The 27,145-nt window shown below is 40.3% G+C and overlaps 1 protein-coding gene and 1 long non-coding RNA gene across 7 annotated transcripts in view; both read right to left on the bottom strand.

Moving 5' to 3' along the window:
* Positions 1-27,145, bottom strand: part of TJP1 (tight junction protein 1) — a 164,477-nt gene that overhangs the window by 100,627 nt on the left and 36,705 nt on the right. The window lies entirely within an intron of this gene.
* On the bottom strand, positions 22,712-25,703 carry LOC121075995. Its single transcript, XR_005823298.1, has 2 exons — positions 25,543-25,703; positions 22,712-22,890 (listed from the first exon to the last, which is right to left on the bottom strand). It is a non-coding gene; the product is annotated as an uncharacterized LOC121075995 (long non-coding RNA).

Below are 27,145 nucleotides of genomic sequence, written 5' to 3'. Positions count from 1 at the left end.
CAACCATCCCTGATGCATCTTTGTCTCAGATGTGAAGATTAGGATAAAACAACACTCCTTGCAAACTGTGATCCCGTGCCAGTATTACACCCTGGGGTCCTTTTCACCTGGGTGACCTAGCTAAGAAGTCCACTTCTCTTGCAAGTCCATGCTAACTGAAATCTCTGCCTTCTGGGTATGTTGATATTGTGCTTTGTGCAATGTTTTTCACTCACAGGTATGGTACCTGCTGAATTTTTTCCTAATCATTTGGAAGGCAGAGCTCTCCTTCCTTCACCCTTCTGAACAGGGACTTCACGCCCCATTTAGCACCCAAATAATTCCCAGCTCCATGCTCTCAGGGGATTGGCTCCATAAACCCCAGCAAGATGCATCACCGTCAGCTCTGACTTTCCTCCTTGCACTTTCCCCCTTAAATCAATATATTCCTCACGGTTTTCCCATTTCTCTTCCACCTTTCATCCTGCCCCCCTATTCTCAACTTCTCTTCCAGGCCACCTCCAGCCAGCTGCAGGACGCGGCCTGCTGGTTGTGTTCCAGCCCTCTCCAGGATCACTCGGGCAGAACAAAGGGCACACCGAAGTCCTGAAGTGAACTCTGAAGATGAGAAGCAGGGAGGAGGCCTGCGCTGTTTTGGGAAAGGCCGCCTGGCAATCAGGAGCAGAAAGCTCTGTCCCCCTGTGTCTGAACAACTCGGGCCTGGTGAGGGGATGCGTTAATGACGCCCTGCCGACAGCCCCACTGTCCCTGCAGCCCAAATCCCTACTTTGACAGAGCAAAGCAGCAAAGACCTTCCCACTGTGACAGCCGGCAATACGACGCAAAAGCCTCTCCAACACACTCTCCCTGACAGGCTCCCAGCTTCACTGGAGGCCACAGTTTTTGATTCCTCTCACTAGCGATAATTCCATGACTAAAACAGGAAAACCAGGAATCCTTGGCTACAGCCCAGCTTCCCACCCAGAGCAAAGTTCAAAAACAGTTGCAGAACCATGTTCAGACAAGGAGCAACAAAAAATTTTCTAACATAGTTTAGCCAGACTGGAAATGTAGCTGAGCCATGTGTGGATATGATTCCACTCCAAGGGACTTCACACCCGTTCACAGACCCTCAAAATAATTCATGGTATGGTCTTGAAATCAAACAGTGCCATGAGGCCTCCCCGTCACACAGAATGTTTCTCCATTCACACACAGAGACACTTCTGGAGAGGCTCTGGCTGTAATACCTGATGTCATTTGTAACACAGCTTGCAATTACAGTCACCGTTTCAGATACTCTACGTCAGAGATCACTGCCTGGTTGGGGTATGTTGGCTGTTTGCACACACGCCTGGCACGAACCCATATCTAAAAGCAGGAAAACTTGATCATTCTGCTTAAGCATTTCCAACCTGTCCTCTGCCTGCCAAAATGCAGCCTGGAATGCAGACTCCATATGACTTGCCCCTCAACTATAGATACTGTCAACTTGCATTATCCATGGTAACAGTAAGATTTAAGAAATAGCCTCTAGCAAAAAGCTTACACTGTGGGTTTTTTTTAGCTCAAACAGAATAAATACCAGATATCAGTAGTACCACGCACATATCTTAATTCTGATAAACTGCTCAAAGTGGAATTTTGTATTTATAATTTCTTAAACCTATTAACAATTTACATCAGATATATAGTGTACGTTTACATTCATAGAAAAATTGCATTTGTAATATTAAAATGATCTTGTGTTAGCAGCAGCAAGTTGTAGGAAGAAAACTGATGGAAATTTAAAACCGGTAAACAGTACTGATTTTTTTTTTCTGTCATCAAAATACAGTTATCCTTTCCTTATTTCATCTTAAAAGACATTTTTGACTGCCACTGCCACCTCTTTGTTTAGTAAGGTAAACCTGGACGCAAATCTTTGTAATTTAAATTAAAAAGTCATTCACATTTTTTAATGACAAAGAGAAGTGAATTTCAAACTGGAAGGACACTTGGAAATCCACAATGTTAACTGATAATCATGCCAAATTGATCTTTCCAGATGAAGTAAAACCAAAATCTGACAAATTTATCTCCTGACTACTAACAGCCTCCAGTGAAATGATGACAACATGACTATGCTGCTTCCTCTCACAAGCTCATTTACAATATGCTTTGTTGATGATGTTTAGACAATAGCTACTGCCAAAGGGGATTGGAAATGCTGATTATTTTAATCAATCCCCTTGTTCATATTAAGAAAGTGTCTGTTCATGATTTTCTACTTTTTCTAGGAAAAACAAAACAAAAACAAAACAAAACAAAACAAAACAAAACAAAAAAAAAAAAAAAAAAAAAACTTGTTTCACCATTTTGCCTACCTGCTATCCCGACCCAGCTGGCAGTAGATGGAAACACTGAGGAGTACTGAGGACAATAAGGCTCTGAACAATGAATGGTTTAGAGAATATCTTCATTAGGAAAGGTATTGCAGTAAGAGGTGTAGGGCATTCAAGCACATACTGCCAGAAAATCACAGATCAATATTTCTGCTGCTCAAGGAGAAACTTTTTTCAGCTGTAAAATTTTGGAAAACATTTTGGTTTTATATACTCTTCTAGGGTCAAATATAAAAAAAATATTTGTTCAGCTTTTTTCCAAAAATGAGACAAATTGAAGTAGAAAGCTACACACACATACAATAGTGCAAGACTGAAGAATTCTCCTATTCAGGAGCCCTGTCACAGATTTCTCTTGTTTCTGCTGCAAAGGATGCAAACCAGTGCTAAGAAATAATGAAAAAAATGTAGAATGAGAAATGATATTTTCACTGGTATCAGAGAAAAATGACTGTATTGGTAAAGAGATAATGTGAAATCTATTTTGTACTGAGTAGGTTCAGATGACAGAAAATACAATGTTCCTTATCCAATGTTCGACATTACTACCTTTAAATTTAGAAACTTTTTTTTTTTTTTTTTGTCAGAAGTAAAATCCAGCGTCAAATGGGAGCACACGTACTTCGGAAAGTCAATCTTAAGTTTATTTTTTATCTAGCCAAAATAGGTCCCCGTATGCACTCTGTACTAACTAAAGCTAGAAATACTCTCTGCCTCATTGTGCGCAGGTCCTTTGCTGGGCCAGGGAGCAAGAGCCATAAACTTGTGACCCACACCCATAAATACCTCTCTCTCCACAGCAGCAGCCAGGAAGGTGCAGCAGGCAGCCACTATAAACACGGCATTCGTACCGTCTGGGAGAGGCACGGCTCACTCACCTCCCATACTCCTGCACAGGGCCACGAACTTCCTGGCATGCACTAATGCACAGCATTCTCCTCGGTGTGGGCTGTGATATCCTAACAAGCAAATTTTACTGCAAATAACGAATGGTGATATGAAATATATTTAATATATACAGTAGAAATCTAGGAGGTATCATTTACAGACGTTTTTACGTTTTTACAGGCTCCAAAGATAAGTGAAGCATCTTGCATTCATACTCTTGACAAGACAAAGACAAAAACATGGTATTTTTGCCTGACACTTTGCTAATGGCAACACATAGTTGGCATAGTCTAAAAATATCCCTTCTAAGTAGTCTTTAGAAAAACAATAAATTTAGGGAATTTAGGAGCCCTATTATTTGAATAAATAACACAGTAACTCAACATTAGGTGTGGCCTTCTGGTTACCAGTTTCAAAGACTGGTACAAAAACAGAAACTTGAGGCCAAAATCTTGCAAGAAACACACAATTTTTTTTGTGATAGAGCTGAAGGAGGGAATATCCTCCCATTAATAAATCATTAGCCCAAGCAGACAATGCATAAATCAGCATTGTTCAACTATGAAGATCTTTGGATCACATATCAGGGTTTTTAATAATTTGGCTATATAGTATAGAGTTAAGGAGAAATGTTCATATGAAATGATTCAGCTGGACCTGTTCCTGCTGCTACCGAAGCCAAAAGGAGTGTTGCCCTAGAATTCAGTAGGAGTAGGACATGATCCAAAGTTGTGTTGCGATCAGCTTTGCTGTTTGTGTTAATGCTACAACTATAACTCCAACTGGAGATGACGCTACTGATGGTAAAGAGACTTATCAACACCAATTCCGTTTGCCGCCTGGCCTTAATCCAAGGTGTCTACAGCAGTGAAGTAAATTACATTCAGGCAATTCAGGAATTGTTCATTAATCAGATTTTACTTTTTCAAAAAGTTTCAAGAATGCAACTTTTTTCTATTATGTTTCTAGAAATTTACTCACTACCATAATCCTCTTAAAATCATGTATATATAAATAATCATAGAAATGCCTCATGAAAATGTTTACTTCCTTTTGATTCCAGCCTGCCACGCAGATGTAGAAGAAAGCAACATCTCTGCTTCTGAATTATTGCAAAATTATTACCATGACTCAATACTGACACAACAAATTAAAACAGTTTTGACAGGAGGCAGTATTCTATCACCACTTTCCAGTTCTCCCTGGTGAACTTCACCAGCTTTCCCCCGTTCTTGGCAGACCATCCTCTCTAGCTGAGAGGACACACTTTTTGCAAAACAATACTATGCTTTTAGGCTGCATAATATGCTAACTTCTAAGCCGTATGCAAATCACATTGAGATAAGCTGTCATTAAATTGTGGACTCAAATGCTCAGGGACCATGTAAGTCACTGTTAAAAATGGTGTGTGTTCCAATGAGCAATTGGCCTTGTGTGTCTTGTCTCCAGCAGAGACCATGGCCCTGCACGGACAGCTGCCTTGAGGAGCTCTAGGCATTTCTGCGTATAACTCAGGAATGGATCTGACTCCTGACCTCCTGCTGAGGTACCACACCCTGCCTCCCATACAAAACAGTTTTTTTGGCTGCCTTTGAGGAACACCAGGGCAGAAATCTCTGGATGTTTTGATGTGCATAAATCTAACCTTGCACCACAACCTGTGCTTCCAACAACGAACTCCATACATACACTTGTCTTACAAAGAAAGCAAAGAGTTATTTCTGATTGTGTCAAAAGACCCCAAACTTAACAAAGTTATACATTTTACAGGACTCCTACTCATCTCCTCGGCACCACATGTATCCTTCTTCTTGTCTGAGTTCTTGGCAGACCATCCTTTCCAGCTAAAAGGACATACTGTGTCTAAAACAGAACTATCTTTGTACGCCACATAATAAACCAGCTTCTGAATTTGTATGAAAGCCATGCAGTTGACAACTTAGTGTTTAAATGACGGATTTTTATAACATTATGCAATTATTGCCACAAAATGAAACATTCGTTATGGGCAAAAATTACAGGAACATTAGATCAGTTAACATGCATGTATAGATTGAAAGCCTTGAGGACATACAAGGGGGAAGAACACCGTATGTGTTCTGCTCCCAACTCCACCTCTTTGGCATTCACTGGCAGGGAAGGTGAGATCTTTCTGAGTGAGTGACCTGGGGATTCCCCACTGACTGAGAAACACTGAGCTGGTGAAAAACTGCCCTATCTGGCTTCGTGCCACCACACTGTGGTTTAGCAGATCTGGAAAGCAGCAAGCACAGGATGCAGTACACGTTCTAGCACCACGTGTGACACTTCAGACACACTACAGTACCGATGTGCACAGAAGAATCTAGTTTGCAATTTTGACTGTCTTTTTCTCTTGACTTCTGTGTTTTTCACACTTGCTATTTAAATTGTGAAGAAAAATTGTTCCATAGTGGTTAAATAACTGTGTCTTACTGACTTTGCAGTCTCATGAATCAACACATAAGAAGGCTTACGAACATATAAATAAAGTTCACTGCTTTCTAGGACTGTGTTTTAGGTACTTGACCTGGAAAAAAAAAAAAAAAAAAAGGAAATGCAACAGTGAATGCAAGTGAATGACTGTTTAAAAGCAGCTAACTCTTCTGCACAGTAACTCTGCAACAAATCAGAAAGCTTTCTGAAGAGGATTTGTTTTTGAACAGTTCTTAAGATATGCTTTAACTTTACTCTCTACAGGAAGAGGACAGAGGTGAATTCTTTTCAGAGGGCAGCATTGGTTTGCTGGTATCAAACGCACATCCATAACAACTGATTTCACCTCCTCCTTCCCCAAAACACCTTCTCTTTGCAAGGTTTTCTGTGCATAGTAAGGGTCTCATTCTAAGGCAGTATCTTTTTATTATTTTTTTTACTGTAAGGCAGTGTTTAATTATGCTAAAAGCAAATCTGTAACTCTTGTTATTGAGTGCTATGCATGACAAAAGTTTGGAGGACTTGGATCCAAGACTGTAGTTCAAAACAGCCTTCTACAATATACCGATGTTTACCTTTAAGCTGAGTCTGTCTGATGTCAAGCCATAACTACTTTTTACCATCTGCAGTTTCCACTTGATATATCTAGGCTAAATATTTTTTTAATATCAGTATTGAAGGAAGTCAGGGTTACTTTTCACTGCAAACCTCAGAAACTTCCATGAGAGGTTACAACGGCTGGCCTTGGAGATCTTCGGGAGCTGCAGGTGAGTGACAGCTTTGTGTATTATTACAGAAGCTTTGAAAACTAACGGCAGCGATGCCTGCAAACCTGCCTTCTGATAAGGACCAGGGCTGTTCATCCTTCTCTGATTCCACATCAGTTGCCATTTCATGTTCAATTGCTAGCAAGAGAGCATTTTTGCAATAAATACTAATTAATGTATAATTTCATTGCCCCCCTGACTAATAATTTTACACTTATACAGGAGTTTATATTTTCCACGCACTTTAAAAATGTTAATCATGATGTTAAATGACAGTGTTTGTGAAAACATATTGCTTAATGGAATGACAAAACCCTCTAAAGAAACTGAAAAGCACATTAAATGGAAGAGTGGGAAACACTAAGCCAACAGTTCCTTGTAGGCTGAAAATGTTCTTTCCCTCTTGGACTGTTGAATCCAAATGGCATAATTTAACAAAAAAGAAATGTGTGAGACTTGCAGTCACACTGCATAAAGTTTACGTAAGTGGAACTTCCTCTTCAGCAATCACGCATCCTTTCTTAATGCCCAGGAGCTGGGCTGAATTCTCTCATTCCCCACCGATATGCTACAACAGCTACACACGTCTGTGTACTTGCCCAGATGCTTGAAGAAACACTGCAGGAGTTACCTGAGCCGGCTTCAGAGGAGTTTTACTCAGGCCCATATACAGTGTTCGTTATAGTTCAAGGCTCCCAGAAGCCACACAGTCCAATATGAAAGAATCCAAGAATTTACAAAGAAGTTGCATAAAGTTACAATTCCTTAAGCTCTCCTGTGATGCTACAATTACCTGCTCAGTGTATGTGACTGAATAACTCATCAGTGAGGTATGGTAACTGATGGGTGAGATCTGACAACATAACAATGTCAGGATGTAGAAATGTAAGGCAACAGAAGTCTGCTTAACTTAACTGGGTTAGCCAGGAATTAATTATATACATAGTGCACTTAATGTGTATTGTTGGAACAACAAGCAGGAAGCCACACCAGGACCCCCACAGAGGAATATTTTGTACATATCCAAAAGACTATTAGCTTTGGAGGATCCCACAATCTGTCTTATTTTGCCAGCTGGGGAGCATAAACAGAAAGAGAAGCATGAAATCCCCTCAGTAAAGACAGAAAAGGGGAGTGCCGGTTTTCAGGGGCTGCTGAAAGGCAGCAGCTCTGCAGAGGCATCTGGAGAAGCTGGACATACCAGATTGACATGTAAATGAAATAGCATCTTCCCGTCTACAGATCGATATCCAGATCTTCCTGCCTTGTGCTTTTGCTCATATAAATGAGAAAGTAAGACCGTTGAGTCCCCATGAACATGTGTGTAAATTACTGTGTATAACATCTAACACACAACATGTTTCACCATCACCAACTTATTTTGCCATCAAAGGGGAGGGCCATCACTGCAGCTACTCAAACATACCCACCCCTCATATGGCTTTTAGACCAATGTAGCTATTTGCATTTTTACTATTGAAAAGTCTAAAAATGTAGTGAGAATCAAGCTTGCCCCAAACAGCCTACCATCTAAATAGGGAAGGAAAAACAACAAAACCGAAAGAGGCCAAACTGCACAAAAGGCAACAAGACCAAAAATAAAAAAAGATGTTCTTCAAATGCCTTCACCTGGGTTATACTACCTCACTTTTAAGTGATTTTCCTTTAAAGCCTGATACCACGCAGGAAAGCCAGTGTTAGCTTTCAACAAAGTTATTTCATCTCAAACAGGGCCACTGCTTGGCTTGGAGCTATGCTACCAAATGATCTTTAAATATGGAATGAGTTGCATGCCCTAACTAGAAATAGAAGCAGAAGAAATCTAATGAAAGTGGGAAATATTCATCAGGGAAATTTGGAAAAGCTATCATAGCAGTTTCTTTAAATGGCTTTGTGAATTTCATACTTAAGAATCAATTAAATGAATCACTTAAACTTAACAATGGCTACAAAAACAGCCAAGAGAAATCAGAAACCCTCTGTTTGTTTTGTGTTGTTTTTTTAAAATCATTTTACAAGTTGTTGTTTGTTTGTTTTTGTATTAATTATTTCCTATGCCCTAGAATTTCTTCTGCTTTCCTTGTCATTGGTGTTCAAATCGCACTGCTCACAGCAGCCCCAGAGCCTACAGCTTGTCCAAGCTGCCAGCAAGGCCTGCACACTGTGCTCCCACTTCTTCAGTTCAATGCATTTGCTGTGGCAAGGTGCAAAGCACTAATGCACTAAAAGGACAACCATATTATCTACTATGTGGAATTAATTCATAAGAATGTCAAAATTCTCATTTTTACAGTTTCATGGATTTGGCTGTCAGAGTGGGGTGTTAATTTTACCTGGAGCGAACAGGAAAATCAGAATGTAGCTGAAAGTGAAGAATCAGAACCAACATAAAAAGTTGCTGCCTTACTACAACCTGTATATAAGACTTACAGATCATAATCTTTGCTACAATATTGTATCAACCTCTCTAGACAAAAAAAAAAAAAAGAGGATGTATGATTATTGAAGCATTGATTGACTTTGCTAAGTGGAAAATACCCACATTTAGGACACAGTCTGGCATTTCTCAGTTAAACAGCAAGAAGGAATATGCTTGAAAGGCACAGGAGCTCTAATGCTGAAGAAGACAAAGTCCCCAGTAAACTCGTCTTTGTCACAGGGTCATTTTAGGGACGTTCCCTGTAATTTGATCTTTCTTTCATTTCTCTTAGATAAACAAGCCTAATTATTTCTCCCCTTCAGGATAAATTGAGGGAATGATGGTACTTAATTTAAAGCTACTGTTTCATCTTAATAGTCACTTGGTATGAAGAGAGTTCAAAATTCTTAATTTCTAGACTGTTAATAAGCCAAAGGCTTCCTCAGATCTTAACAGCAGCAATCATTGATTCTCTTGTCATATTTCAAAAGCCAAACCAGCGGTGAGTAGTTTAAATTTGATACTCCCCGTGGAATAACCTCTTTCATCTATGCTATGATCTGAGTAGCTCTGGTATTACAAGCTACTCAAAGTAGCCTTTGTAAGTGAGAGCACTTTACAATTTTACCAGAATCCTGACCTGCCACAAGTTGTTTTTTCCAGTTATTGAGGGTTTTTTTCCTGTTAAATTAAAAGCACTACGAAGGACTTTCAAAAAATACAAAATAGTATCTGCCTCTTGCAGATATTTAGACTTATATTAAATCTCTTCCAATTCTGCCTTATTATTAGGGGTTTCATTGCAATGTCTTACAGTAAAAATCTTACAGTATAAATCCCATTATTCTTAATGGAAAATTAATTTAACCACGCGTGTTACTAACACAGTCAGTTCCTCTACAGGCAGCAGGAAAGGATTCTCCCTCCTGTTTGCTCAGGAAGTGTGAATGAATGATCTTATACAGTCACAAGTGCTCCTCACCTTAACCTTGACCTTGGCTGGCCAGCCAGCTCCCTGCAAAGTTAATTTAGGTAGGCATGCATGTAAAGGACATCCTTTCCTAGGTGCACAATGAGCTCAGCAAAATGAAGAAGCAAAACAACTCTGCTGCAAACACTTGGAAGTCAGATTTCACATGCTCACAGATCAGACAGGTCAAAGCCAATTTCTTATGCGTTCTCATTTGGAAAGGATTAGTTAGAGATGATATTCCGGTTTATGATTTAGCTCAAGTGTTGTTCTAATAAGAAAATGCAAAATCTCCATATCAAAATGAAAAATCAAATAACCAAACAAACCACCTTTCTTAGCCTTTCCAAAATATAATTGAGTAGGTAGCTTAAAACCTGATTTTAAACCTGATTTGTATATTTTGTGTGACTTACAAAACTATTCACCCACTTTCATATAACGATGAATTTACAGTCCTGAAGTAAATGACAGCTAACTTAAATACCTATTGTAAACATACTAAGGTTACACAAGTGCTTGCATGTCTTCTCTATTTATAGTTACATACAAAAGAGTCATTTTCAGCCACAATCTGAAAAAACAACAAAGTTGATGAATCTCCAGTTGTGTGTAGCAGAATAGCTCTTGATCTGGGTTGGCATTTAAAGTCTGACTCCTTTTCACACGCCCCAAACCCCACACACATACTGCTGCTAATACTCAACACAATAGCATTAATACCATCTGATTAGAACATGCTTCAAGAGCATAATACTCTAAAGAGAATGAATATCCTATAAGTTAAATGATGACACTAGTTTATATGAAATCCTAACTAGCTCAGCAGAAAAGAAGAAAGACTTCAGAGTATGAAAGTGTCAAAGTAGACCATTCATAAAGGCGCACGATTTCCTCTTAGCCTCTTAATCACATTTTCAAAACAGCTCCCTAAACATGTGTCTGCAAACACGTCTGTTTCTGTACACAGCATGGCCACTTCCATGCTGAAGTGCTCGCTCCCCTGATGCTGTAATGGATGTGTATTGGTCTTAAAAGCACCAGGAATCACATTCTAGTTTTGGGTCTTCTTGCCGTTTAGTCCTTGGGTTAAACCAGTGACAATGCTTCTGCACTATATTTAAATGTTTTTTTCAACTAAGAACAACAATATTTTTCCTCCAATGAAGTTAAGGGAACTTTCAAAAGACATTAACTTGTGTTTGTCAGTGAAAACTTTGTATGAGGGCTCCTGTTTTATAACAATGTCAGCTGTTTGCACCCTCTACCCCTTTACAAAGTGTGGTTCTGTCTTCTGAACACACAGTTCTCCTGACGTGTGCAATTTCCTGTCCTTTGTAAGAAATTGCTTCTGAGTCTGAGAAGTATTGTGGGTTGGGCTGTGCGTGTAGAGCCAGACACTGGACATCACTGGCTGAATGGATCGGTTCTCTGCTGTCTTCTTCATCTCCCTCTGCACGTGTGCAGACTGGGCAATGAACTGAGCCTGGAGCAGATGGGCTGAAGGGCTATCCAACAAGCACTTCAGAGCCCTGTGGAAGTTACCTGGAAATCACAGTACAATTTATGACAGTACTACCAATTCAAATTTGCTATATATCTCTTTATAGCAATGGGCACTAGGAAAAGAATAAAACTTTTCTTCCACAGAGACATGTCAGAGATGTGGATGTATAGCTTTCTTATGAAAAGTCTTGTGTATGTTGCAGATGACTTATACTGGACAAGAAAAGAAATGTTGTGCAGGTATGGAGTGTAAGCATTCACTTGGACATGTCGGTCACCCCTCTTAGGGAGATGAAGTTTGTGAACTGAATCTCTGATGCTGTTGATTTGAGGTGGCAATTCCACGGCTACAGCTTTTTCTCCCTCTCAGCACATTCAAGCTGCTCAAAATCACAGCCCTTGCACAACAGAAGGTGGGCTTACAGATTTTGCACTTGCAATGAAACGTTTTAGAAGCAGCAGGCATTTTTCAAAGGCATGGTGACTGAAGCCACTTCTGTTACAATTGTTTCACTGAGACTGCCATCAAAAAATGAGAGGAAGTCAAGCAAGAGAAGGGGCACATAAGAATCTCTGGCCATAACTGATTCTGCTACTTCTTTGTTTAATCATAATTCCAAGTGGCGGAAGTGGGTGTAGCAGGAAAAGCAAATAACAAGAAGCTGAGTGATAGATTAAAGTCATTTCTAATTTGGACTTAAAGTTTGACCAAGCTGCCACAGAAAATGCTGCTGCGCTTCCCATTAATTTTGATGCAAATCTTCCCAGTGTATGGTTAGGAAAATTATTATTTTTAGAGTACAGATCGGGAATAGCTGAGCTAGCCCTCCAATTTTGCGTTGTCACAGAATTGTTTTCTACCTGTCAGAGATGATAATTTTGTGAAGAGTCACACCCTAAACTGGGAAGAAAGGAATGAAAAGGAATAGAAAGGAAAAGCAAGGGAAAGAGAAGAAGGGGAAATAGATGAAAAATCACATTAAATTGTGATTATATTTCTTCCTGCCCAGTGCTACAAGTACTCCTGCACAAGTACAAAATCACTAACAGAGAATATGCAAAGAAGCAGTATTTGTATGTTTAAAGAGTCTTTCAGATGTTTTTTAAAATCAAAGTATAAAATAAAAAACCCTGCTCCTCTCCACATTCTTATCTTGACAGTCACTTAAGATATCATGTTTCAAAAAGAGTTTCTCCTCTGAGTTTAGACAAGTCAGGATGATCTGAGTAATCCTGAAAATTGGATGAAGAACCAGAATCTTTGTGATGATGTCAGCAGCAATGTAGAATTCACCACTCAATCTGCCTTCTCAGTGGGCCTCCATCAAACTGTTTATGTTGGCATAAATGCAATGTGACTCCACTGATACCAGTGCACTTCAACCAGTCTAAAACCACGATGAGACCTTCCACAGCTGTATTCTTGTGTCGTGAGTCAGCGGTCTGTCAAGACTGCACAGTAACGATCATAAATTAATTTGTATGCTCACCATTTGACTCTCGGAGAGAAAATGCTTCCGCCTGCTCCGGGCTGGAAACCTTCATGTGAATTCTGCCACCAGCCAGAGGGAGCCCAGCAGAGTGGGCTGAGGACGTGCTGTGCTTCTGGCCTCTAGGGCCAGGAGCTCCCTGGAGCACTGCTATGAAGCGGGGCTGTTCGGGTGGGCTCTGTGGGCAGAGAGCACCCTGTAAACATGAGAGTCTCTTCCCTCGTTTGCATGGGATGCCATGAATAGCATGAGCAAAATAAACCCAACGTTGAGCCTCTGCAAAATCCTGGACCGAGATCTCTGGAAAATAAAATGCACTCTTTCAACACGAAATAGGATGCAGGGATTTGCCAGCTTCACTGAATGGTGAGTAGCTATGTGAATGAAATGTATCAGCTCCCCTAAGCAAGGCTGATGAGGACAGCGAGGCTGAAACATAACCCTAGCAGACATTACCATCGGAATTGTGCCTGTCTCAGCTCCAGGCTGGGTAGCCTGCTTTCAACCCCAGCACAGCTTCATTTTAAATGCATCATTACCTAATAACTGGAAATAAATCTCAGCACAAAGTATATGAAAACCAAGCTACGATCACCACACACATTTTCCACAACATTCATCTTCTTCACTTGCTCTCATTCATAACTCAATGTACAAGGCAAATTAAATTTAATTAGATCAGTGATCAAATTAAGTGATATAAAATTGCATTGTGAAATACTGTGTAGCAGTGAGGATCAGGGTGAGAACACTTGGAAATGGAACAGTTTCAAAAGAGGGACTGTTGCTACCATAGAGAAAAATGTAGAAAAAGCAACACTGAGTAACAGAGAGTTCACACACTCTCAAAGCTGCTGATCAGTGAAACTGTCAAACCCAGCTTTTGTTCATGTAAACAGAGGAAGACTGTTCCTATAACAAACTTGCCCCAATGTGCCCTGCAGGGATTCATGTTGCAATCCTTTATCAATTCCTGTCAGGCATTATTCTGCCAGCTTGTAATCCTATAGCAAAAGTCTGCAGAAAGAAATGCTCAGGAAAGAAGTGCAGCAGCTCATCCTTCTCCATGCCAGACAGGCCAAAGCCCTGAGAAAGCATTCTGCAAATATGCAAATGATAATATAGCAGAAGCTGAATTTTTATGTTTTGATGACTGGAATATGTACAACAGGCTGGGTTTGCACAGCTTCTGGGCAACTTGTTGGTTACTGTGTGGCACTGCATGCAGAGGCAAAGAAGTTGGGAGTGCTCTGGAGGAAGCTCTGAGGGCGTCAGCATGGTTTGCAAGACAGACAGAGGCTCCAGATGTGGGAGACACTTGCACTGCTTGGTTTCCTGAAAAGGACATTTAAGTTTTAGGTACTACAGATTGACTTGCTATAGCAGAAGCAATTTTATACTAAAAATGCACATTCATTCTGTCATGCATTTCCATCCCTTGGCAAGTAAGCATTCCTGCTTTCACATGCACATGTGCAACCACACAGCTTTGCATTTCAAAACAGTCTGAGCCCGCTCTGCTATGAGAAATACCATGTGCTCTGAGCAAAAGGGGAGGAGAGGGAATTCTGTAAATCAGCTGAAATCCAGAAAAAATTCTCTGCACCAGTAACCTTACAGAATGGCAGGTTATTTTTGTTATAGGTTCATTGAAGGAATTAGAGTGAAAAGTTCATACTTTGAGAACGTTTAAAGACAGGATTTTTTTTTCCTCTAAGGTCATTCAAGTACAGCACCTACACAGAAAGGGACCTCACGGTGGCTGTCCTGATCAAATCTTTATCAGAAGCTCCAAAAGACAGCTGGCAGTGACAGCGCCTACAGTTATATACATTCACTGCATTATATAGACGTGTTTACTTTGACAGAAACAATGACCAAGACTTCTAACACAATTCATCTTCAGATGAATTAGTAAAACTTAAACCTCTAAAATGAAGCATTTTGCAGGTCTTTTGGTCTATTACACGATGTACATCACAGAGAGATGTTTAGTGAGATCATCTGACTACTGGAAACAAACTTTACACTAGACAAGTTGCAAGGATAATTCTCCTTGTCCACCTTGCGTGTGTAGCAAGCAGCTGACCCGTGAACTAGTTAGTGCCTGGCACCTCCATTTAGTCCTAAAGCTCTGCCATCACCTCATCCTGTAAATGGTGTCTGCAAACTGTTTCAACTTCCCACCAGGCCTTGTGCAAAGAAATCATTTCTAGGGTTGCAGGAAACCTTGTACAGCATTTAACTTCAAGAGAATGTGAAGGAAGGGGCAAAGCAGTAATTTCTTAGTACTTACACAGCAAATGGAAAGCAAATGTAGCAATTCAGCAGTTCTGAAAATGCTGGTCTATGGCACAGTCAGCACAGCCTTCAGATTGTTATGGTCCAAAAAGCCATGTTTGTGGAACTGTGTGGGATGTGGGTATGTAAATGGGGTTTATGTCACAGAGAGAGAGGAAGGGGAGGGGACAGGGTAGAGGCCAGAGGGGAGAGGAGTCCATCCAAACCTTCTGCTACTTATGTACCGGAATACTTAAAATAAAAATGCTTCTGCAGGCCAGAGAAAAAAGGATGAATTAATTATTTCCATACATGTGAATCAATACGCATCAGCTATTATGAAAGCAAGTAAAGGAAGTCTAAAGCTTTTCACTTTGTTCAATGAACTGGGTTTGATCCATCTTTTCCTTTTGTAACATTATTTGCTACTTTTTATGTAAGTGGAAAAAGCAGTTACATTAAAATATCATTTCCACCCAAGTTCAAGCCACAAGATCTGAATGTTTGCCAAGTTTTTGGTGTATTGCTAGAAACTAGTACTGTGCTATTTTCCAGGGTTGGTCTGCCACTCCTATGTACTTTTCTCTGTTCAAATATTTTCTCTAAACTTCTTTTGTTACAGTATTTTTACCTCCTTCTGAGTGGGGAAAGTTTATTCTGCAGACAACTAACTCAGGACATGTTCTACTGAACAATTTATTTCCTGAGTATGAATGCTGCTGCTATTGTTTGCAGATGAAGACATAAATAATTCAAAAACAAAACAAAACAAAACCCATTACAAAGTATGCATACAGTTTGATCCCATTTGCCCCAAAGATTTTAAATTTTCATAAATCAAAGCAAATATATTTGTGCAGTCAGAGCTGTTGGAAAAGTAGTTCACTGGTCCGTTCAAACTCCTAAGGATGTGCTTGGCTATCTATCTGTATAAAAGATCTGCAGGGAGAAGGTGCAGCTATTCTTATAATTGCTCACAGCAATGACAGTAAGTCAGTTTTTCCCTCAGGTCTGCGTAGGAGAGGGCACCAAGGTACTGTTTTCAATCAAATTAAGCATAAAATGCCTTGAAAATGCATGGCCACGTAAAGCAATGCATACGTGGTCTGTGTTCCCATGCATGCAATGCAGAGTGTTAGGAGCCAGGTCATTTTTGGAAAATGAATAGCTATCTCATGCTTAACATTTTCCTGAAGTCGTAAGTGCTCTATAGAGTTGTCCTGCACCATTAAACAGTGACAATGTTGCAGCCTAGAGGTACCTTCTTTTCAGTGATGGGTGAAGAGATTTTTGTGTTTTTCCCTTGTATAATTCATAAGTTAGCAAGACCACATTTTTGAGTTGCAAAAGTAGGACATCTGTCACCATGGGGAAGCAATGGGGGAGTACGCAGCCTGCTTTTGACAGCTGTGGGCTTGTGGTCAGTAGAAAGGTGCCTACTTGATCTTCTCTCCACTTCAGCATTCCTGCCATTTGGCTCTGTCATCTTCCAAATTTCTTCTCCAGAATATGGCCTTCTTTCTCACTTCTAGCCACTCATTTTCTTTCCTAAGTTGTCCACTAGCTCCTTCCTCTGAGTTGCTGGGACCCAGGTAAGCGCCCCGAGCCCCCCTCCCAGCTAGCAATTACTCCCAGACAGGGTAATCAGAGGCATCTGCTCACATGAAATGAAAATAAAATTTTGCATCCAGCAGAATTAGGCAGATTTCTTTACGTGAGTCATTACCACATGGATATCCTGCTACTCAGATTACTTCTATCCGAGACGTCTCAGTGCAATCAAGAGAAATTGCTCTGCAGACTCAGTTAACTACACGCAGGTATCTTCTGGGGCTCTATGGAAGCTTGTGCCTTATTACTACAAACCACTTTTTGGCTCTGCAAATGCAGTGGGAAATGATGAATATAACGTCTTTCCTTCCTCGCGGCCATGCGTGTCCATGTTGGCTGCTCAGTACCGCTGCCCTCACTGGCTGTCACAGCATCACACGAGCACTGGGACTGAGGGACTCAGCCCAGGAAACAGTTGCTTCCTTAGCTGACCCGGCAGCTGGGCTCTGCAGCCGCAGACAATACATAACACGGGCTTCTCTTCTAGCTTCTAGAGCCATCCAGGACGCAGTTCACAGCACTGAGCCGCACTGCCTTCGCTGAAGCACTTGCTCGGGATGGCTCTGTTCTCAGCACAGAAACGCACCCTGGGGCCCGCGCTGCAAGTCGCAGCAGGTTCCTCTCTGCTCGGTCCTTCCCCAGGGCTGGTGGATCTACAACGGGACAAAATGTCCGGAAAGGTAGCCACCCACGGCCTGCCACCACCCGTGAGGCAGGGTTAGCCAGACCCTGGAGCAGGCACAGGGCGCAAGGGGGCTTCCAGCGCTGTGCACCAGCAGCCTCACGCTGGCCTGGGAGCGGGGGTGATTTTCCACCTGGAGCTCTGTATCGCAGTTTGCAAGGCTCCATTTCACCTGCAGTGTTTAAACTGAGAACTCGGTAACACCCCAGGAGCAAACGTGTATCAGGCAACTATCTTCTACACCAGCACTTCAAGTACATCATTCGAGAAAGAAATTCTATTCAACTTCCACTTTTATATGCCATCTCTTTCCAGGAAATGTTTTTGCTTATCGTGATCTTATTTTTCACCAATAACAAAATAAACAGCTCAACAGATCACTAACAATTTCTTCCACTGCTGGGACTAACTTTGAGCAAAACCCCAACATGTCAGTGAAAGGGATGGTGCTTGCCCACACATCAACATGTAGAAATTATAAGACTTTTGCTACTGTATTCTACTAGCTACATAGCATCTTTGCTACTATTATCAATGCTATTAACATTGACTTGTGAGAGGTAGTCTCCACTTCTGCAGGATTTTTGACCCCTTAGAGGAAGATGAGCCGGGAACTAGCAACACCTGGTATTAAAGACTATAAAACAAACACTGGAAAATCCTCTCAACGCCAGGGAAAACAGCTCAGCGTGCAAAGGAACTTCTTGACCATGCTTTTCATTTTCCAAAATAATTACATACCTCCCTCTAGGGGAATCCTAATTGCTCTGCCTACTCTAAACTAAAAGCCCTTTTGCTTTAAATAGTACATGACTAGGAAGCCACACTGTCCTAGGGAGACGCAGTATTTCCACATGCTGTGACAAAGCCACTCACTAAGAGCTTTGCCCAGCCCCTTAGCCTGTGATCTCTGAAGATGTTCGCCCCCTCCTCAAAATACTCTGTGCTGGAAGTTTGAATAGAAAAAACATCCTAACACTTTGTTTACTGTAAGCACTGGATGATTAAAAAAGGTTTAATATCACTTAGGAAAAGGCTTCTTTCTACTCCTTGCTTGAAATGCCTGCTTGCCACTCTGGTAACAAGGAATATTTCTATATTATAGCTAGACAGAGAAGACATGATATTCACATCATTCACATGAGGGAGTTCAACGCACATATTTTAGTCCAGTATAATCAAAAAAACTGCAAGGATAAGCCTGCCCTTTGATGGCTTATCTACACAGCCACGTGGATACTAAACACACAGGACTGCAGCTAGCCTATGTAGATTGGCCCCAATGATTTAAAATGCATTCAGTTGTTTCCACAAGCTTATGGCATGGACTGACAGCCCCTATTGCAGGTCCCTATAAGATCCTCAAACAGTCTGAACTGGTGCATCTCTCCCGGTGCAGGACGGCCCTGGCCGGCATGCACCAGCTGCGCGGCCAGTCCTGGTGCCAGCTGCTGCGGGGCAACCCCCAGCTCAGCACGGCTGCAGAGTCCAGCTCCATGCTGCATGGGGCACCCTGCTGGGGCTTCCACCCAAACATAATTGTAGACATTATTATAAGTCAGCCATTGAGAATGATGAGGTGTGGTCACAATTTGCCTTAAGCTGCAATATGATTTTTTTTAATGCTACGGAAAACACATACATAAGAGATGTAATTAGCTTGCCATACAGATTCATACTTGAAAGACATTTATCTCACCAATGGTAACAATAGCTAATCTAATTTTATTTGTATTCTAAACTTCTCCATGTTAAAAGAAATATTTTCTGTTGCAGGAAAATATACAAACGCACCTATAATTTTAACCAGCATACTGACAAAATGCTCTTTTTTCCCTACCAAGTAGTGATCAGCTCCACCGTTATCACCCACAGGAAAGCAGCAGACCATAATAGTTCTTTCAGTCAATGAACCATAAAGACAGAAGTCTACATAGGCCTTTCTGGTTTAGCCTGTAAGTCTGACGACAGAGTAAGACATTTCAATAATCAGAGGACCACAGAATGACAGGTTGTAAAGCACTTTGAGAGACCAGCTAGCTGGGTAGGGCTCAACTGGCAGCCCCAAGGACCCTTCCTCCAGGCCAAACCCATGCCTCTTTATCTCTTTAAAATTCTGTGGGATTTAGCCCCTTCCCACCCGGTGAGTCGGGATAAACACAACTGCATCCCCTACAGGTGTTTGTCAGACATGTTTTCAAAACTTTCTACAACACGGCCTGTGCGTGTGCACCTCAGCACAAAGTGTAGTTCATGACTTAGCTTAAATGAAATAGGAAGGGTTTTAAGACAAACTGATGGATTTTGCACTGACCTGTGTCTGTCATTTTTGCTAGAAACAAAGCCCTTTATATCTCTAATCCTGTGCCCTGCTTCTGACCTCACTGAATTACAACTTGCTGATCTCAGGCCATTTCTTCAATTATTCAAGATCATTCCAAATTCCAACCTGCCTTTCAAGCACGTAGAAGCAGTTTCAGTTTGGTGTCATCCAGACATTTTGGAAGCATGCTCTGCTCCCTCATACAAACTTTCATTATAACCATACGAAGGAGGCAGGATAAACATTCCTAGAACCCCATCTGCACTGGTTAGCCTTTCTGACAGCAACCAGGTGTATGGCAGTGTACTGGCTATGTGGTTTGGAACAGTTTTACACTGGATTTCTACTTCTACTTCTACCAGCATAGATTGCTAATCAAAATGTTGTATTTTGGCCAATGGAGTTGTGCTCGAAGCTAAAGGCAGACAGATAACAGCACTTGGAACAGGCTATTTACCTGTTGAAAAAAATCAGTTGGATATCATTTGTACATCACAAAGGTACATGCGAGGTGTTTACCACCTTACTGTCCTCAAGAAGTTTATAAACTGATTGTTAAACAAGTTAACCTAGAATCCAGCTGATTCCAGCAATGCTCCTTTGTCTTTAATGCCTCAGCTCTTCTCTTTCTCCTGTTTAAAGAGACGTATTATTATACTATGTGCATCGCCAGCCCACCGGGATCTCTCCCCCTCATCCTCCACGGGTTTTCAGAGATAATTGCTAATGCTTCAGAGGTTGCTTCAGCTACTTCTGTAAGTAGTCCACGATGAATTCCATCGGGACCTACCAACCTGAATATATCCAACTTATCTAAACAGGGTTTAACTCATTCCCCTCCTGTGCTGAACTGCCTTTTATCCTTTGCTAGAATTCTGCAGCCTGCTCTGCGTCCGTCATTTGTGTTTATGCTGATAACTAAGGACAAGTTAAAACTCCATAGAATAATAACTGAAATGTCTGAGTTTTGCATTTTAAATTGAACACTTAAAATAAATATTCAAGAATTCTAAGCAGAAGAATTAGCTTTCCTGTTCTGCATTTACAACAATATTTTCTAAGCAAATGTATTTCAAAATAGTTTAAAAGGCTTTTTCTGTTTTCTTCACAAGTATCTTATTTCCTAACTTCCAAATATTATATCCAATAAATATTGAATTATTATTCCAAATAATCTCCAAATATGGAGATTTCCATGGTTAAATGATCTCATTTACATTGAGGTATATCATACAATTAATGTAGTATTTCCACTATTTAACTCCATTTCTAAAAGCAAACACTTTGAAAAGAAAAAGTACATTCTCATCGAGTTTAAAATTTTTAACTATTTACTATTTGAGTTCTAATTTTAATTCTGAGATATTCTATACTGTAAATTTTTATCTTACTACATAATCTTACTACCTTATCTTACTACCCTTTATCTTATTACCCTTACTACATAGGGTAATAAAAATCAATACCTTTTTAACCATTATGGTAGCACCTCTCTGTAGTAAACATTTAAATTAATAGCCTTCCTTTGCCAGACCCTTATTTTTCTCAAAAGAGAACTGCAATTTAGAACTTTCCTTTGGAATTGTTAAAGTAGTTTTTTGGTATTTCTTGATGTTTGGGTATAGTGCTTGTTCAGACATACAACTCACTCTGAATTTACCTCTACCTTTATTTGATGAATGAACTAGCTAAAACTCCTGTAATGGAGAAACTTAGCAATTTGCCTCCTCTCCCGACAGCCAACTGCGGTTTCTCTTTTGCTTTCTCTCTCTCTGCATTTGCATGAATGACTTCTCAGCCAACTTTCTGCTGATTTCTAATGTCACAGGCAATGGAGTGATCACCTGGGAACTGTGGTCATGATGCAGTGTCAGCATTTTCGTGCAAGCCCCCAGTGTGCTGAGCCAGCAGGGCCCAGCTGTCCCTTATCACTGCAATGTCTGTTTGCCTTCAGCTAACATGCTGTGCATCCAGATGTGTCAAAATGTCTCTCAGAGCAACTCCTGTACTTAAACAAGGGAGAACTCTGAACAAGCGCCTTTCAAGAGTATTTCATAGTTTATTTATCAAAATGCTGCTTTAGAAATCATTTACCGTCATGCAGGGCTGAGAAACAATAGCAGAGGGATGCAACCATGTATCTGCTGCCTCTCCCCAAATTAAGGAGTATGCATTTTATGGTTGCCTAAGTGGCAACAATGCTCTCATTCTGCTGTGCATGGACTACCACTTATCTGCAGCACATTTGCTGATCATCTGTAAGGACCTGGGGAGTTACAAAATTCTCATTTTTTCTGCTGTTTCCAGCAGCAAAAATTAAATGGAAGAAACTTCAAATATATTTAATAATTTCTTGATATAACCTCCACTATTTAAATTTAAGTCTATATTACAAGATAATGAATGAGAAATCCTGACAATACAGAGAGAATATGCATTCTGCAGAGATGTGTCCTGAAGAAGCCGAGATAGGTGCTAGGTGCAGGAAAAATCCAAATACATGAAGATGGAATTCTGTCTCAAAGTTATGATTCTACAGAAAATTCATCAAGTGGGTATTAAGCAAGCGAGATCTCTGAGGGGATAGCAGAGTTATTTCTTTTTTGCAATCACTGTGCACTAAGTAATAGATAAATGTCAAAACAGCATTTGTTACATGGTTTATTTAATTTTGAAGCTTTCCTTCCAATGTTGCCACGCTGTAACAAATAGAATGTGAAATGTGACCCTGGAAGCATCCCACAGACTCCTAATATATCCATCTTCTTTGTACTGTTAATTACATCTTCCGAGCCACTACACATCCAAATAATTTTGATTCTGAATTTTAGTTATTTAAGAATAGAAAAAAGGTAAGCCAGCACCCAAACATAACAAGCAAATATTACTCAAACAGTGTAATTCCCTCGGGCTCATAACAAAATTGCTTTCAAATAAAAATCAAAGAGCTACTGCATCAGCTGTATCCCAAAATAGGAATGTTTATTAGTGAGGGATAAAACTATATCCCCATCTACTGTACATACATTCAAATAGTTATTCTGCCATCTGGAGGATTTTTCTAATGTTCCATCAAACCTCAATCCAAACACTGTCTGCTCTGGCATGTATTTAAAAGACGATGGTCATTCCAGTTTCTGAGTAAGAAATGATAATTTATGTTAACAATGTATTTCAAAATATTTCAATCCAATGTATCATCAGATTTTCAAGACTTTCACATTCTCTGGTAGAAAATTTCTATTTATCATCCTTTAAAAATGGCAGAAAGCCTAACATCTCTGTGTCCTATGTAGCATAAAGTGTTTCTGGTGCTGTTGTATAAGTACATGATGTTCCTAAACCTATGAAAACCTTACTTACATTCCATTAACATTTTCAAGCAACCATATCACATTATCAAACTGAGCACTAATTAGGCCTGTTAGCTCAAAAATTGCTAAGTTCGCTTGCCTTGACGATTCTTTGATTATTTTTTTGAAGGACTTGAGGTCCATAACTGCTTTTTTGTTGTTAATGTATATTCCATAGCGCACACATAAATCGTCAGGAGTTAAGTCTAGGAGGTGCATCTGGAAGGCCAGAGACATTCTACGTCAATCTGTCTAAAATAAAGGGCTAGGAACATTTTCGATTTTTGTGTATTTCCCCTCTCAAAAAAAAAAAAAAATTACTCTTTAAACTTTTTTCCTGAGAATTCGTCATTTAGTGTACAGACCACTGGCCTGGAGGTCAGAAGACGGTTGCCACTCCTACCTTTCTCACTGCCCTGGAGAACAACTGTTTATATGTTCCCTTCCGTTCCTTGTCTTTTATATTTAACAGTGTAAACTCTTCAAGGCAGGACCTCTTACTACATATACATACAATTAGAGCCCTTAACACAATTAGACCCTACCACCAGCTGAGGTCTCTCAATGCTACCCATGCAAATAAGAGTAAACATGGCTAAGCTGGGAATTGCTAGATGGCACCATAACACTCAGTTTCATTAGTGTTTTCCTTAATGTACAGCTACTTTTCAGTCTCTGAAGACTTTGCTATTGATGAGGCAAGTTGGCTTCATACAAAAAAGGGAGCTTGCTTTCTCAGATTCTGTATCTATGTTGATTTTGATGGAGTTTTTCCTGGGTTACTGATACTTGGGCTGAAGGAGATTATATATTTACCATCTGTGGTTATATTTGTACAAAATAAAGATGACTGACTAGTAGGTACTGAAGTCACCTTCAAAAAGTATGCTACAGTCCAGATCATGACTTCTTTCTCCAGTGGCCAAACAACTGGCAAGGCTCCAAATGCCGAGACTGTTCAGCAAGGAAGCCACTATGTGAACAGAATGGTGTTATTTCTTATTATTCCTTAATGAAAACTACAGAGTAATTCTACAAGAGGAGCAATCATCTGAAAGATATATCATAGAAAAAAATGAACCGAGAGAGTGCTGCAGATACTAGCTAATTTTTCTTCCAGCTAGCTGCAGTGCACCATAAGACTGTTCTCACATTTTCCTTTGTAGTCTTCTCAGAAACAAACAAATAACGTAAAAATTGGTTCCCAAAAATCAAATGAGGGGTACAAAGCCTCTCTCCTATATTTAACATTTGAAAGCATACTGAAAGAAAGGCATACGAATTTAGAGAAAGCTAAAAATGTTAACCTAGCATATATAACTTTCTATGGTTTATATGACAGGAATTTATATTATGCTTTCTATGTAAGACTGGAAAGCATAAAGCTTTATGCTAGAGCATCACTGTGTGAGCAGCCAGTGCCTTTCTAAAAACTCTCTTCTTTTGTGTGACTACAGAACATCAGTGGGAGGTGTCTGCAAACTGAAACGGGGCTTCAACCCAGGAGAATCAAATAACTAAAGGAACAAAAAGCAAACATCAGTAAAAGATTTTGCTTGTCCTGTTCTAAGATACAGACCTACTTTGAGGGGACCACAGGAAAAAGGCCATTAATAGCACAGCAGGCTTTCCCCACTGACCTGTGCAACTGTGACTATATCACCAGGTCGCTCTTACTGAGAGCGGAACAAACTCCCTTCCAACACTCTCAGAGTTGTACTGAAATTTATGGCAGTTAATTTGCCCCCTTCCATTTTTTACATTTTTGAATTTGATTTAAACACTGATATTTCAAACATCTGCATCACCGGTACTGACAGGATCTCCCTGGCAGGCAGAAGAAATGTAGCATATGCCAGTGGGCCCTATGGTACAAAACTATCCGCAGCCAATTGCAATGCAAATCAAAGCAAAAAATGTGCAGCATTATGGGAAACTGCTAATCCTAAAAGACAGTCTTAGGTGTCAGCTAAATAAAGCAGTGGACAAGTCCTTCATATTCCACAGCTGTCACCTAAACCTTATTTACTTCTACCACAGTGTCTAGAGATCATAACTGTAATTAATTAAGGCACAACATTACTTCTATAATCTGTTTCAAAACTTCAAACCATATTAAGCATCTCACTCGGAAACTAAAGATTATGACACGCTTCTTGTAACTGAGCTCCCTGCTATTTATTCTCTTATACAAAGACCATAAAAATACCTGCAATGACTTAAATTTCAATTAAAAATTTCCACTTCTGAAATCATGCTGAAATACAAACTGTGGGACATTAACAGAACACAGGATATTTATTCTGCTAGTGGGATCACCTTGTCTCTAAATGTTAAAGGGAACACGGACTATTATTCCCACAACTCCACCCTTTCCTATGGGAATAATAAAAGGAAAGCAAAAGTCATCTTTCTGCTTTCACTGGACTTGTTTACCTTGCCTTACTAGGACTCATTTTGGCAGGCTGGTAACAACAATTCTACTGTTCTAGGAGACATTTCTTGACGTGCAGCTTTCTTGATACGAAGTCTTGCACGAAGTACATCGCTGACTGAAACACAGCCTTGCCCAGCTCCTCTCACTCCTTACCAAAGCTCCCAGTGACCAACGGTGGTAGTACTAACACAGGGAGAATGCCAGGAATGTGTGGTATGTCTTGGTTTGCATAATGGTTCTCCTTTAGGAGAGCCTTCAATATAGTTGTTTGTAAATGGGATTTCAATCATTTTTGTGTATTTAAGATGGATAAGGACTTGCTGCAAGGAAGTACTTCTTGGCATGTTTTCAGCAGGTACTTTTGCACTGCTCAACACAAGTCAGATTTACAATATAGGAAGACCATTTTTTCTCCCAGGCTTTCTTTTGCTTTAGTCCCTGCCTTTTCTCGTAGGGATAGGAGATGGAGTAAAAGCGTAGCGTGCTTCTGAGGCTTGAGCAGGCACCTGAAAGACAAGGGCCACAGGTAGAGCGGTCTACAGCCCAAGAGCAGAGGGCCCCTCTTTGTGCACTTCTGGACTGACCACACCGACCAGCATGCGGCACTTAGTATCACTACCTACATAGCATGTGTAAATGATACACATATACACACGCAACAATCTATGTGTCGGGCAGAGGGGGACCAGTCGCTTTTTGCATCCCATTTTCATCACAGTAGATGTTCTTGTCAAGGAGGATGTGCTCTACAGGAACAATTCTCCCTGTAAGGCAGCTAGGATCAGGGCTGCTTTTGAAAGGTGGCTCTTTCTGTTTTGCAGTCTGTTTAATCACTTCTTGATGTTTCAGTGTTATTTGCTGCAAGCATTATTTTATTACCTATCTAAATTTAGAATCTGTTTCTCCATACTGTCTCGTGTCAGAGAACATTTTCTTAGTCCTTGATTATCTTCTTCCTTTTTAAAAATCTTTTCCCTCAATGTGCCACATACACAATTAATGTCTCGTACCTCTTGGATACTCAACTTCAGTCAAATTAAGAAGGATATCTTCTAGCTGATAAAATGTCACAGGTCAAAAAGTAATCAGCAAGTAATCAGCAATCACACATCAGCAAGATCTTTGCCTCGTGCTAAAATGACCTAGAAAAAATTCACCCACTACTCAGTCATCAACCGACAGATCCAAAGTAAGGTACTTTTAAGAGTGACGTCTTGCCTTTTGACAAGAATTTTAATTTTTGAATTCACGTACATTAGTGATAAATGTAAGAAGTCCGACAATCAAAAGTAGAGTAAAAGCAGAAACAGAAGTAGATGAGCTCACTCAGCACTAGTCTATCAGCTCCAGCTCCCACCTATGCAGAAGAATCTCTGCCACTGGCTCTATTTCCCTGCTGAAAACAAACACCAGAGGATGTTTACTCCCTTCACACCTTATAGCTCACTCCACGCTCATCTGAAAGGGATGCATTTTGAAACTAGCTGTACCTTGTTTCTCGGTGACTTTACATGGGAAAAAATGTAGTGGAAATTACACTCTTTGACTCAATGGACACAAAATGAAATGCACACAAAATATTTCAATCTTCTGAAAATTCCA

Source organism: Cygnus olor, chromosome 11, assembly GCF_009769625.2.
Source record: "Cygnus olor isolate bCygOlo1 chromosome 11, bCygOlo1.pri.v2, whole genome shotgun sequence".
NCBI lineage: Eukaryota > Metazoa > Chordata > Aves > Anseriformes > Anatidae > Cygnus > Cygnus olor.
This window is presented reverse-complemented; position numbering and strand designations above follow the sequence as displayed.